Source organism: Canis lupus, chromosome 1, assembly GCF_011100685.1.
Source record: "Canis lupus familiaris isolate Mischka breed German Shepherd chromosome 1, alternate assembly UU_Cfam_GSD_1.0, whole genome shotgun sequence".
NCBI classification, from domain to species: domain Eukaryota; kingdom Metazoa; phylum Chordata; class Mammalia; order Carnivora; family Canidae; genus Canis; species Canis lupus.
This window is the reverse complement of record NC_049222.1, coordinates 71,396,187-71,409,354: the sequence shown is the minus strand read 5'-3', so window position 1 is coordinate 71,409,354 and position 13,168 is coordinate 71,396,187. Positions and strand designations below refer to the sequence as shown.

The 13,168-nt window shown below is 36.4% G+C and overlaps 1 protein-coding gene across 6 annotated transcripts in view; it reads left to right on the top strand.

Annotated features, from left to right (window-relative positions):
* ERCC6L2 (ERCC excision repair 6 like 2) overlaps positions 1-13,168 on the top strand; it is a 124,779-nt gene that overhangs the window by 95,829 nt on the left and 15,782 nt on the right. The window contains exon 18 of one of the 6 annotated variants that reach the window (XR_005353948.1): positions 1,298-1,408. The exons of 4 other annotated variants lie outside the window; for them this stretch is intronic. The gene's annotated coding sequence lies outside the window, so the exon portion shown is untranslated. Of the gene's footprint in view, positions 1-1,297; positions 1,409-13,168 lie in introns of those variants that run through there. One more of the 6 variants, XR_005353950.1, reaches the window with a different exon arrangement.

Genomic DNA, 13,168 nt, shown 5'->3' with positions numbered 1-13,168 from the left:
TTTAAAGATTTTATTTTATTTATTCATAAGAGACACACAGAGAGAGAGAGAGAGAGAGAGACAGAGCCACAGAGGAGAAGCAGGCTCCATGCAGGAAGCCCGATGTGGGACTCGATTCCGGGACTCTAGGATCACACCCTGGCCTAAAGGCAGGTGCCAAACCGCTAAGCCACCCAGGGATTCCCTATTCCTCCTTTTTTTTAACCATACCCTTATCCAAACAAACAGACTTTAATGTAAAAATGTCAGAATGTTTAGCAAACCCTTGTAGTAGATGCTAATGAAATAATTTAACTGGGTATTGATTATTGGTTTATTTAAATATTATTGGTTTATTTAAATATTTCTCAGAAAAGAGATTTGCAGCCTCATATATTCCTCCCAAAATGGACATGAGAAGCAACCACTTAAATATGAAAGCAATAAAACATCCCTTTGGAACCTTCTTTAGGCAAGTTGTAAAAATGAAAACACTAGATACATACTTTGCCCTCTATTAGACAGACGACTGAGGCAAAGGAATTCCTTTATCCTTACATTAGCAATCGCAGTAGTTCTCAATCTTTTTCAGTCCCAGCATTCTTGAGGTAGACAGCACAATCTCATCAGAAACTTTGTCTCTTCACAGTGATTTTTGGAGTGAGGGACATTTCTTACCAAGAAACAGATTGAAATATCCCCTAGGATTTCTGACATGCCCTTTGAGGCTGTTTGTCTCCCCATCACACACAAACTTAATAAACCTTTTTCAGGACGTATGAAGAAATTTGTTGTTGAATGACTCAATCACAGTGGGTGTAAAATATTCAGGGAAGTTTTAAAGCCACTAAGCAGGAGGTCCAATCCCATGCCACTGATGCTAGCAGGCCAAGAACAGTCTGTACAAACATGCTCATCTCAGCAGCCAACTTCTTTAAATCAATACAGTAAAATTCCAATAGAATAAGATTCAGACTTTACGCTGCCATTTAATGCATCAGGTTAATAATATGGCTGTACTTGCTTGAGAGTTGTAATGTATTACCTGTATACAAAAAATCACTTGGAGACAGTACATGACTTAGCATTAAAAAAGAAAAGTCTTGCTTGTTATAAGAACATCAGAATTTTTATATTGAATAGTGATCTTGTAATGTTTTAGTTTCTCACTAACATCAAAAACTAAAATTACTGTATTTTTTACTAAACTACAATTCCTGAGACATGTCTTATGCTTTCCTCCTTTTAGTTTGATTAGTAATAAAGAACTTAAACATTGAATTTCATTTTCCATTTGTTGAACTCTGTAATCTTCCAGGGACAGAAAGAATTTTGATAGTTACAACCAGCCTATGGCATGAACTCTACTCAGAATGTCACAGTTTGGATTCTAACTCTACCTTGTCCTTCCTTTGTGACCAGGAGAAAGGTACTTACCTTCTCTGTGCTTCAATTTTTTTGTGTTTAAAATACAAATAATTATACTTCTTACCTCAAAAAGTTGTTGTGAAGACTGAATGAGGTAAAACGCCCCAGACAGTGCCTGACACAAAGGTTAGCACTCAGTATCTTTTTTTTTAATAAATTTATTTTTTATTGGTGTTCAATTTGCCAACATAATAGAATAACACCCAGTGCTCATCCCATCAAGTGCCCCCCTCAGTGCCCGTCACGCAGTCACCCCCACCCCTGCCCACCTCCCCTTCCACTCCCCCCTAGTTCGTTTCCCAGAGTTACAAGTCTCTCATGTTCTGTCTCCCTTTCTGATATTTCCCACTCATTTTTTTCTCCTTTCCCCTTTATTCCCTTTCATTATTTTTTATATTCCCCAAATGAATGAGACCATATAATGTTTGTCCTTCTCCGATTGACTTATTTCACTCAGCATAATACCCTCCAGTTCCATCCACATCGAAGCAAATGGTGGGTATTTGTCGCTTCTAATGGCTGAGTAATATTCCATTGTATACATAAACCACATCTTCTTTATCCATTCATCTTTCGATGGACACCGAGGCTGCTTCCACAGTTTGGCTATTGTGGACATCGCTGCTATAAACATCGGGGGGTTAGCACTCAGTATTGTTACCACCGGGTAATGTTGGGTCTCTGATTCCCCTAGAAGATGGAGATCAATGAGGCAAAATAAGCCATAAATAGTTGTAAGCAACCATATTTAATTGCAAGTTAAAGGATGGATGATATTAGCAGATCTGGAGCTTTGACTCCCATAAAAAGAAAAACAAGACTATTCGTGGTAGAATATCTTTCAGAATTTTATATGTGACTACTGCGTTTTTGCTTATGAAAATAGAAAGCCACTCAGTACTTTGTAATTTATATTAGTTTATTTTAGATATTCTGTGTTAAAATTGGAGATATTAGTAACTTTTCTATGTAAAGCTGATAGATTTACTTGGTTTTCATTCATCAATTAAAGTGACTGCTTTTAATTCAAAATATCTCCATAGCTGCTGACAGACATTCAAATGAGTGAGACATCACTCTGCCATCAGACTAGTCATTTTGTATTATCTCTGTACATATTGTAAGTCTTCTGGAAACTACATACCACTTCAGTGATGTCAGGGAGATGGGACAATGGTGGAATCATTTTTCTCTTTACTAAAACTATTTGCAAAGATGGTTAAATTAAGGATTTCTGGAGAGACTTTTTAAAATAATATTATTTTACATAGATGGGATATTGATGGCATTTCAAAGCCATCTCACAGAAGTTCTAAGAAAAATATTCACAATCACCAATTTCATCATATGTGGTCAAAATTACTTCAGTACCTTTAATGAGTAAATTACTGAAACACACCATCATTTTTGGTTAGAGATATGTATGTCACTCACTGAGAGGGTTGCAATGTCTTGGTGGCAATAGTCTGTGATGGCAATAGTGAATTTGAGTTTTGAAAAAATTTTAAATTGTTATGAAAAGAAAAGAAACTAAGGTAAAGGGAAACAAAGCAAGGTGAAAACAAAAGAGACTCAGCCATAGTGTCAGAAAATATCTGCAAACCTCTTGCTTCTAAAGTCTCCAGAAATCCCCAGACCTCCCACCTACAGTACAGTATCTTTCATCTTAGGGCTCACATCCAGAATCTTTATTGCTGAGAATTCTTCTGAGTGCTTCTTGTCTGTCACCAAAATTTTATTAGAGACCTTTATTTGTGTTTGAAAAGATTGTGTGTGTGCATGCATGCATGCGTGTGGTCTGTGTTGTCTGTGTGTCTGCAGTCAGATGCAGATGTGTTGTTTCACTTCCTAAGAAAATGAAACAAATCCTATTTATTTGTATGAAGGCAACACACAATTAACAGTGGTCACACTAAGTAAGTATTTCACTTTCCAGGGAATACTATAGTTGAGTCTAAGTAAGAGCTTTTAACTAAATGGCAAAGGAATCTACTAAATGGAAAAGTTACAAAACAGAAGTAATGTACACCACAATCCTAGATAAACTCCGGTGGTCTTGAGGAGTTTCTCAGTCCTTTTGATGTAATTATTGATAACCAAAGTGACAAGAGCTCTGAACCTGCTTTTCAAATTCAACAATTTATTAAGAGGCCAAAATATCCTGTCTTTTCCAAGTTTCCTTTGGTTTCTTATAGTTTATACTTTTATAAATTCATTTCTATTTATGTAACATTTTCTAAGTGTCTTGAATGAAAACCTATCTCTCCTAAAACAAATTTCTAATCATCCCTTAGTTTTGTAGTAATACAAACTATGTAAAATAAGAACTTGTTTTGTCTTAAATTGTACTTAGATATTTTAGAGCTATTTCTGAAAATAGCTCATCTTAAAAGATGAGATGTCTGATAACAAGAGGGAAAATCTGCATGATTTGGGTTTAAACTCAGACCAGAAAGAAATGTTTTTAAGCATCTGAAAGAACTGATAATACCTTTATTAGAGTTAATTTGTTTGTTCAATATATGGAAGTATGTCACAGAATTTAGCTATACCTGTTTGTGATTGCCTCATTTTTTCAATCAACTGCATGTTTTCAACTTAAGTATACTTTAAGTTTTCTGAAAAGAAGTGTACAAAGACAGCATTCAATTAAGGATTAATCACTATGGCAACTGAGACATGGTCACCAAGAGGAGGGGATGTATTCTCCCCTCTGTTTCCTGCCAGCTGTCATAGTCAACCTCTGTGCCTGAATCCAAGCCAAAATATAGACTGTGACCAACTCTAAGAAACTATATCTGTATTTTTATAAATTGGTACAAGTATCAGACTATAAAAGAAGACTTAATCCCCTGAATTGGATGACAGACACTTGGCACTCTTGCCAGTGTTTGACAGAGAAATAACGGGTCGCTTTGTAGTAAAACCTGGATTAATAGTAAACCCTTCTTTATGTTATTGCAGTGTGGTGTAAATGAGAGGCCTAAGCACACTGTCAGCCCAGAACAGGGGGAGGGTGGGGAAGGGTGCCTTTTATAACCCGTGCAGGTTTAAACACTGTTCAGAATACTGTAAATACAAAACGTTGTGTAAGAACTTCTCTTTCTTGTATTTGTATTAGATTGACATTTTGTAGATTACTTAAGGAAAGGATTTCTATGAGCTATGGTGGATTTGATTGTGGTGTGTTTATATAGCTTTTGGAGTCAGCAAGGAGGGATGGACTGTTTACAATGGAGCAGACTTTGGGGAGATACAGCATTCCATTATCCTATTTTTCAGGATAGTGAATGGCATGATGGTTTAAAGTAATCGTTCACAAATGACTGGTTTATGAAGTAATTGAGTAAGGAAGGTTTATGTGTCATCATGTAATGAAATTAACTCTTACTGAGTGGGATTTCTCATGGCTTTATCATTTTCTTTCTATACCTAGATGCTAATTTTATGGTATTTATATCAGAAAGTTATTCTTTCAAGTAATTTTAGTGGAGATCAAGATTTTTAAATTTTGTGTGTATATGTATGTAATTATGCAACTAGTATTTGTATGAAAAGTTTCTGTCCTTGAAACTAGGATTGATTCAGAAAGATAGTATATCATTTGTGAAGAATACCTGTTACCTAGTCAGAGGAAGGAGAATCTGCTATTAACTTTAAATATACACACCTAGTCCCCTCCTGGTTGGTGGCTATGAGATGTGGCATCCTTCCTCACAGTGATATTACCAATATTAATGGAGTAACATGACTGCTGAGCTATTGTGTACAAAACATATTTAGCTCCTTGCAAGAAAGACATTGAAATTGCTCAAAATATAGTATAAATATTTATTACAATTATAATTATTGCTGATCAGTAAGGGCAATGAGTGAAACTCCTTTTCTTATGCTCTACAATGTCCAAATATGATTTTTGTTAATAGTACCAATAATAGTATATGTTAGAAAACCATAAAAGATGTCTAGTTCTCTAATTTTATAGATGAAGGACCCACCTTGAACTAAGGCTCATTTATCATGAAGATTTCTATGGAAAAAATACATTTGAAAGGAATTATAAACTAATTTAACAATGAACTTGACTGACGAAAATAACCTTTGCTTATCAAGAAGTAGTTGGATTCTAACTCTCCTCCTAGCTGGTCATTGTTCCAATTGCATAGAAGATAGATGTCACTTCTTGGAACAATTTCTCTGTTTAGAATAGTTGGAAGATTCTAAATAGTTAAAAAATATTCTTCAAATAATGCCTTTTCATTAACAGTGTCAAAGCTTAAAGATATAAGACCTCATTGAACTCTAATCTACTCTACCTGATGACTTAAACACTTAACAGCCCTTTTCAAATTATATTTTATCCCTCTGTGAAAACCATAGTATCAATTGGACATAGCCACTTAATGGAAACATGTATTGCCTTGTCATCTGAAAATCCCGTCTCTACACATATGAATTCTGAATTTTTATAGGATGAATAAACAAAATTTTAAGACTAGATAATCATAGTATTTTAGAATTTGGAGGATTCTTGGAGACTGCTTAATGCAAATGTATTATTTTTACTGATTTTTAAAAATGAAATGGTAAGTGGCTTCCCTCAGGCTCAATGGTGTCCGTAAGCTTAAATCTCTATAGTTTTTTAATCCTTGTATCTTCGCTTATGTTTTTTTCCCTCAGTTCCTTTGGTTTCTATTTTGTTTTGGAGGGTTTTTTTTTTTTTTTAACTCCATTTTACTTTTCCAGTATGACAAATCAGTCTAATTTCCCAAAATAACTTGCCTGTGAAGAACACCCTCACTTTAGCAGTTAAACAAAATTCAGGTGGACTGAGTGTATCCTTCACTTTAAAAAATATTTTGTTAGATAGTTAAAACTATCGGGATTCAAGAAATACAGTGACATGGTTGGCAATATCTACTCTGCCAAAGATGCTTTGACAAAGACATGATTTTTTACTTCTTTCTCTTATGCTTTTTCTCTACCAAGAAATAACCTTGAGCCTTAATTTTCTTATCCCCTAAACCTCCAAACCTATTTACCTTTCAGAACCTACCTCAGGTGTTGTCACGTGTTCCACAAAGCCTGCTCTGGTTCCTCCCTAAGTTGGAAGTAAGATGTCCTTCCTCTTATCCTCTTTCTGCTTCACCCAATAGTACTTTCTATGGCCTGTTATTCTGAAGTATGACTTCCACACTTTTATTATAGTTATGTAAGTACACATCTTTTTCTTCTTTTCAAAATAAACTCTGGACTTGTAAGTAGCAGGATATATCTCTAATTCACATTTGATAACCCCACAGATCTAAAACAGTGCCTTGCACACATATATATACACACATATATATTTACATACATATATATATATATATGGTGGTTCTCTATTATAGGCATATATTGATCCCATTACATAGGTAAGATCTAAGCAATCAAAACAGTTTCCAATAGTACAGGGCCCCTATCTGTTCAAAGAGATCCCTTGATATTGTTGTATTCCTTTGGTGAGAGAAATCAGGATTTTTTACCTACATCCAACATTGTTGCTACTTGGCTTGGTATGCTGTATGTGATTACATAAAATCTTTTTTTTTTTTTATAATTTTTTTAAATTTATTTATGATAGTCACACACAGACAGAGAGAGAGAGAGAGGCAGAGACACAGGCAGAGGGAGAAGCAGGCTCCATGCACCGGGAGCCCGACGTGGGATTCGATCCTGGGTCTCCAAGATCTCGCCCTGGGCCAAAGGCAGGCGTCAAACCGCTGCGCCACCCAGGGGTCCCTGATTACATAAAATCTTAAATCAAGGTAGATTCCATTTATATAATAACGCTAACAAATGAAAAATTGAAATAGCAATGCAAGAAAAAAAAGTATGCAAGGAAAGTCTCATGAATCTGGACTTTCAAGCATGGATAGAACTGTGTTGGGCAGAAAGCAAGGCTGAGGAAATTTGGTCTAGAAATGAAATCATGATGTGTTTGGCAGTAGTGAGAAGACCAGCCAAACCAGGCCAGCCTATGTTGGATATCAGGAAGAGTAAAGCTGCATAGGGGGACAGATCATGGAAGGCCTTGCATGTAGAGCAATAATCAGAAGATGTTAAACTGACCTGAACAGACCGAAATGTTAAGAGTTTATAGTCTGATAAGTAACTTTCAACATGTGCAGAATATCTAACCATTCCCTGGTGAAGAAGGCCAAGAACCGGGCCTGGAGCTGGTAATCATCATTCTGGACAGAAAAACTCTCCTGTTTTCCCTCAATAAGGAAGGGAGCCTTTTTCTGTTTGTAGACACAAAGCTGGGTGAAACCAAAATCTACTCTTGATCATTCTGGTCAGTTTCCAGTATGGAGGTATCAAGTATGTGCTCAATGAAAGCATGTCAGTTTATTGTTGATGAGCAGTTCTCAAAGTGTGGTCCATGGAATGGACCCCTAAGATATTTGAGACTCTTTCAGGGGTCTGCAAGGTCAGAACTATTTTCAGAATACTTCAGAGTACCCCTTTCACTAGTTAACATTTGTACAAACGGTGCAAAAGCAATGGTGAGAAAACTGCTGGCAGCTTAACATGAATCATCAGTGGCCCCAATTTATACCTAGTGGTCATTGGATTCTGTAACGCTAACATACTTGCAGGAAAAGAAGACTAGCTTTTCTGATAAATATCCTTGATGAATTTTTATCCTTGATAAGAATGGCTAATTTTATCAAATCTCAACCCTTTATACTCATTTTTTTCTATTCTGTTTGATAAAATAGGACGTGTACATAAGCACTTGTATAATTGAGCTGCAAACTGGACTCACCATTTTTTTTTTTATAAAACATCACTTGTATTTGACAAACTGGTCATTTAAATTTGCCTATTTGGTAGGTAATTTCTTAAAAATGAACCTAGTCAGTTTTGTACGTCAAGGAAAACAAGGGGCAGTACACGTTGCGAGGGATAAAATTCAAGCTTTCAAGTAAAAACTAAAATGTTGAAAAACCATGCCCATGACACTTTCCCCATACTTAAAGTTTTTTTCTGATGCAATAGGTGGTGATAACAGCAAATATTATTTTCCATTGTTGTATAGTTGAATGTATCATCATTTTGAAGATCTGCATAATTCAGTTAATCGATATTTCCAAATGACCAGTGAATGATACCACAGAATCATGCATGGGGAAAAATCCAGCCAAAGTACAAGATATACCAGTGAATTTTAATTTTAACAATATGAAAAATGTACTGATATGGTTTCAGATTTCACATGTAACTAATGTTAATTGAGTTTTGATACAGTATCATCAAAGAATATCTACAATTATCTGAAAAGGCTATTAAAATACTCTTCCTTCCTCTAAGTATATATCTATATGATACTGATTTTCTTTATATACTCTGACCAAAACAAACTTGTTGCAACAGATTCCATGCAGAAGCCAGATAGGATCTAGCTATGTTTTATGAATCTTGCTAATTTTTTTTTTTTTTTTGGCTTTGGAAAATATAAAGCGTTTTGTTGTTGTTAGAGTTATTTAGGTTAACATGTAATTGACTTATTGTTATTTTTAATAGATTAATATTTTAAATGTTTTAATAGGTAAAACCCACACAGAATCTCTTTAGGGTCCTTAATAATTTTTAAAGTGTGAAAATGGAGCGCCTGAGTTGCGCCATCAGGTAAACGTCTGACTCTTGATTTTGGGTTAGGTTGCGATCTCAGGGTCCTGAGATTGAGCTCAGCATTGAGAGCACTGGGCTTGCACTGGGTATGGAGTATGCTTAAGATGCTCCCTCTGCCCCTCCCCTTGTTTGCGAGCACAGGCTTTCTTGCTTTCTGTTTTGTTCTTCATAATAATCTGCAGCAAACCTCACAACTAGTTGCAATGTCTCTGTGTCATTTGGAACATGGTACTTGAAATGATCTTCTCAAGATGATTGAGAACCATTGGTGGCTTTGTGAGACTATATTTAGAAGCCTTAACTCCAGCTAGAGGCCTGAAGGAGGCAAGTGAGGAGCCTAAGCTACCTGTGGGAAGAGCCAGCCACTAGAAGGGCAGGCAGGGACAGATACTTGCCAAGGAAGGTTATCTTTAATTAATTTTTTTTCCATAGTACCACCTGTGATTTTTTCATATACCAGGTATTATTAAGTACAGGACCTTCACATAGTTTTTAAAGAAAGTTTTAACTAATGTAATTAATACATACAAAAATTCAAAATTGTGTCAGGGCTATAAGATGCTAAGGACCTATATTCATTACTACTTTCTGGAGATCCTATAAGGACTAGTAGAATTGTAAATTTTAAATATGGAATAGACTGATGGAAGTCCCTGATCCAGATTCCAACCCCCTAGATCCTGATTCCCAAATCGCTCATTATCTCCCAGGGTACAGAAATTTCCAAGTTTCCCTGGAAACTGAGATGCCGAGTGAAGTGCTCCAACTGCCACCCTAGAAGGCCCCAGATTCTGCTTTAGCCCTTGTCTGCATGAGGTATTAAAGGGAATTTATGCCCTGACCACGCTGCCATGGAAGACTGAGGGTATTCATAAACACTCCCTTTGGGATCCCTGGGTGGCGCAGTGGTTTAGCGCCTGCCTTTGGCCCAGGGCGCGATCCTGGAGACCCGGAATCGAATCCCACATCGGATTCTCGGTGCATGGAGCCTGCTTCTCCCTCTGCCTGTGTCTCTGCCTCTCTCTCTCTCTCTCTCTCTGTGACTATCATAAATAAATAAAAATTAAAAAAAAAAAAAAAACACTCCCTTTTACTGGTCTGCAGACTTTGGTGATTGCCACTGTCTCACCTCGCCTTTTGCACAAGATGACTGCTATGGCAGTGTGTCCAGGGTTTTCTATATTTCTTTTTAGAAAAATAAAAAAAAGATTTTATTTATTCATGAGAGACACAGAGAGGCAGAGGAAGAAGCAGGTTCCATGCAGGGAGCCTGATACGGAACTCCAATCCCGGGACTTCAGGATCACGCCCTGGGCTGAAGGCAGGCGCCAAACCGCTGAGCCACCCAGGCGTCCCCCTACATTTATTTTGGTAGTGTGTATTCCACAGTATTCACCTGCTCTCCCAAGACTATCACTTTGTTCTTTTAGATAGATGGGTCTGTCAGAAAATGAGAAGTGGACTCTTGTGGATAAAAAAGGAACTTAGGCTCAGTACAGCCAATATAAAGTTGTCCTGTTGTGACTCACCTAGAAAGCAAAGTACTATTAAAAATATATAGATAAATAAATACAGATAGATGTAGCTGGATTGTAACTATTATTTCTTCCAGGAAGAAAGCAGAACAATAATAACAAACTTTGATCTGTCTCCCCACCAAAAAAAAAAAAAAAATTTGGATTTGCCTCTAAATGTTTTGTTTTGTTTTGCTTTTCAGATTTGAATGTCATATTTAAACATGCAAGAAAATATTAAATTAAATAAATAAATAAATAAATAAATAAATAAATAAATAAAATAAAATAAACGTGCAAGAAAATTTGACTTTAATATGTATTTGTGGTGGGTCCTCTAAACAGCTGGCTTTTCTCCAGAGGATGAGTAAAGACAATTTAGGGGTAGCTCATAGTTGCCTTACACTTTCCTGAATATTGGAAAACTACATTTACAGTAATATTTCCTACCTCCAGGCCAAATCTTGAATGATTACTTTAAGGATAGGAGCTTTTCACACTTGTGCAAAGATCCTTAAAAGTTTTTGTCCTTTTAGATATTCAGATGCCATCTGAATGAATGTATTTACACATGCTCTGTGTTTTTATGTGTTTTTATGTGTTTTATGTTTTATGTCCTGATTCTCAATGGAATATTACTCAGCCATTAGAAATGACAAATACCTACCATTTGCTTCAACGTGGATGAAATATCAGAAAGGGAGACAGAACATAAAGACTCCTAACTCTGGGAAACAAATTAGGGGTGGTGGAAGGGGAGGAGGGCGGGGGGTGGGGGTGAATGGGTGATAGGCACTGAGGGGGGCACTTGACGGGATGAGCACTGGGTGTTATTCTGTTATTCTGTATGTTGGCAAATTGAACACCAATAAAAAATAAATTTATTATTAAAAAAATACAAAAAAAATACTACTGATTCTCTCCTTTGCAAAGACAAGGAAGTTTGACTTTTTATGTGTTTACAGAGTTTGGCCCTTTCCCAAATGCATATTTCTTTTTTAATCTCATTTGAACAAATGTGTAAACAAAAACATTGCTGCCTCTCAGACTTCACTATTTAAGATTTAATGAAGAAAACAAATGAAAGAGCACTTGATTTTTTTTTTAGTCTCTATAGCAGAGTTGGTGTGATTGGGACAATGTGAGGAACTGTGGCTACATGGTGCATCCACAAGTGGACCAGAGTGGCTTGTGAAGCTCTGTGCTGTTCTCAGGAACAAGGTGTAGACCAAGAGCTTTCCTGTAATGGGTAGATCCTCTGGTGATCTTAGAATCCAGCTTTATTTATTTATTTTAATTTTTTAAAGATTTTATTTATTTATTCATGAGAGACACACAGAGGGAGGCAGGCTCCGTGCAGGGAGCCCAATGGGGACTCAATCCTGGGACTCCAGGACCACACCCTGGGCCAAAAGCAGGTGCTAAACCACTGAGCCACCAAGGGATCCCCAGAATCCAGCTTTAATTAATCTTTCCACCTAGGCTTCTCGGTGGGTCCGAGCCATCAGAACCTTTGAAAATCTCCCTGTTTTAAGTTCTCTCAATGATGAATCAAGCCTAAACATCTGGTTATGGGGGGGGAAAAAAAAACCATGAACGTGTCTGTTAAATATGCATTGCTCTTTGTTATGATGTATGTTTACAGGGTGTTTTCTGGAGAAACCAGCTCAGCCAACAGATCATTCAAAAATTGCTTAATAAAACATTTCGGTAATTCCCAGTCACCTACTGTGGAAAGGCTACCCATCCTATTAGCTGTTCTGCTTCATTGTGCCCTATCCCTGTCCAAGCTTCCTCCGTGGAGGGCATACATAAGCAGGGGAGATAGCATCAGCAGTATCTGCACTGGCTGTGCATGTGTCTCCAGGAAGTAACCCCAAGAGTTTAGAAAGATGGCAGAGATTACAATAGTATTTCTCCTGCCAAAACGGGAAGTAGAGGCTACTCATGATTGCTTTTGAAACTCATTCTCCTGGATTGTAATGTTTCTTAACCCATTTGTTATAGGTGAATGGCTGTAGGAAAGACTGACAATATGAACTTTTTTCATTTCCTTGCCATCCCCTTCTAGGTGCTCTCTGCAGTTCTTTAGTGATTTACTTCCAAAGTTATTTTTTACCTCCAAGACTATTAGTAGAAAGGTGTTTTTTTTTTTTTTAACTTGAACATAAACATTCTCTGAACTATTGCCAGTAAAGTTTCCTAGTATATAATAAAGATAGATTTCCTACATAGCAAAGTAAATAGAAAAATACTAATGTAATCATATGACTGTGAGATAGGGCAATATGCCTTTTTTTTTTTCTCAATACATTGATGCCAAAGATTGCTATCTTTAAATTTTTTTAAAGGGTCTTTTTTTTCTTACTTTCATACTGAAAATCTATACGTACTTTATCACCTTTTTTAGCTTTGCCTTTCAAAAAATAACTGTTGGTTCAGTTAAAGTAATATAACTTGGCTTAGTGATCTAATGTCTTGAAATACAGACCATGCATTTTTGGTTCAAAGGAATAAGAAAGTATTATCAAAAGCTATTTGAATGTTTCTTACTGTTGGTCTAAAGATAA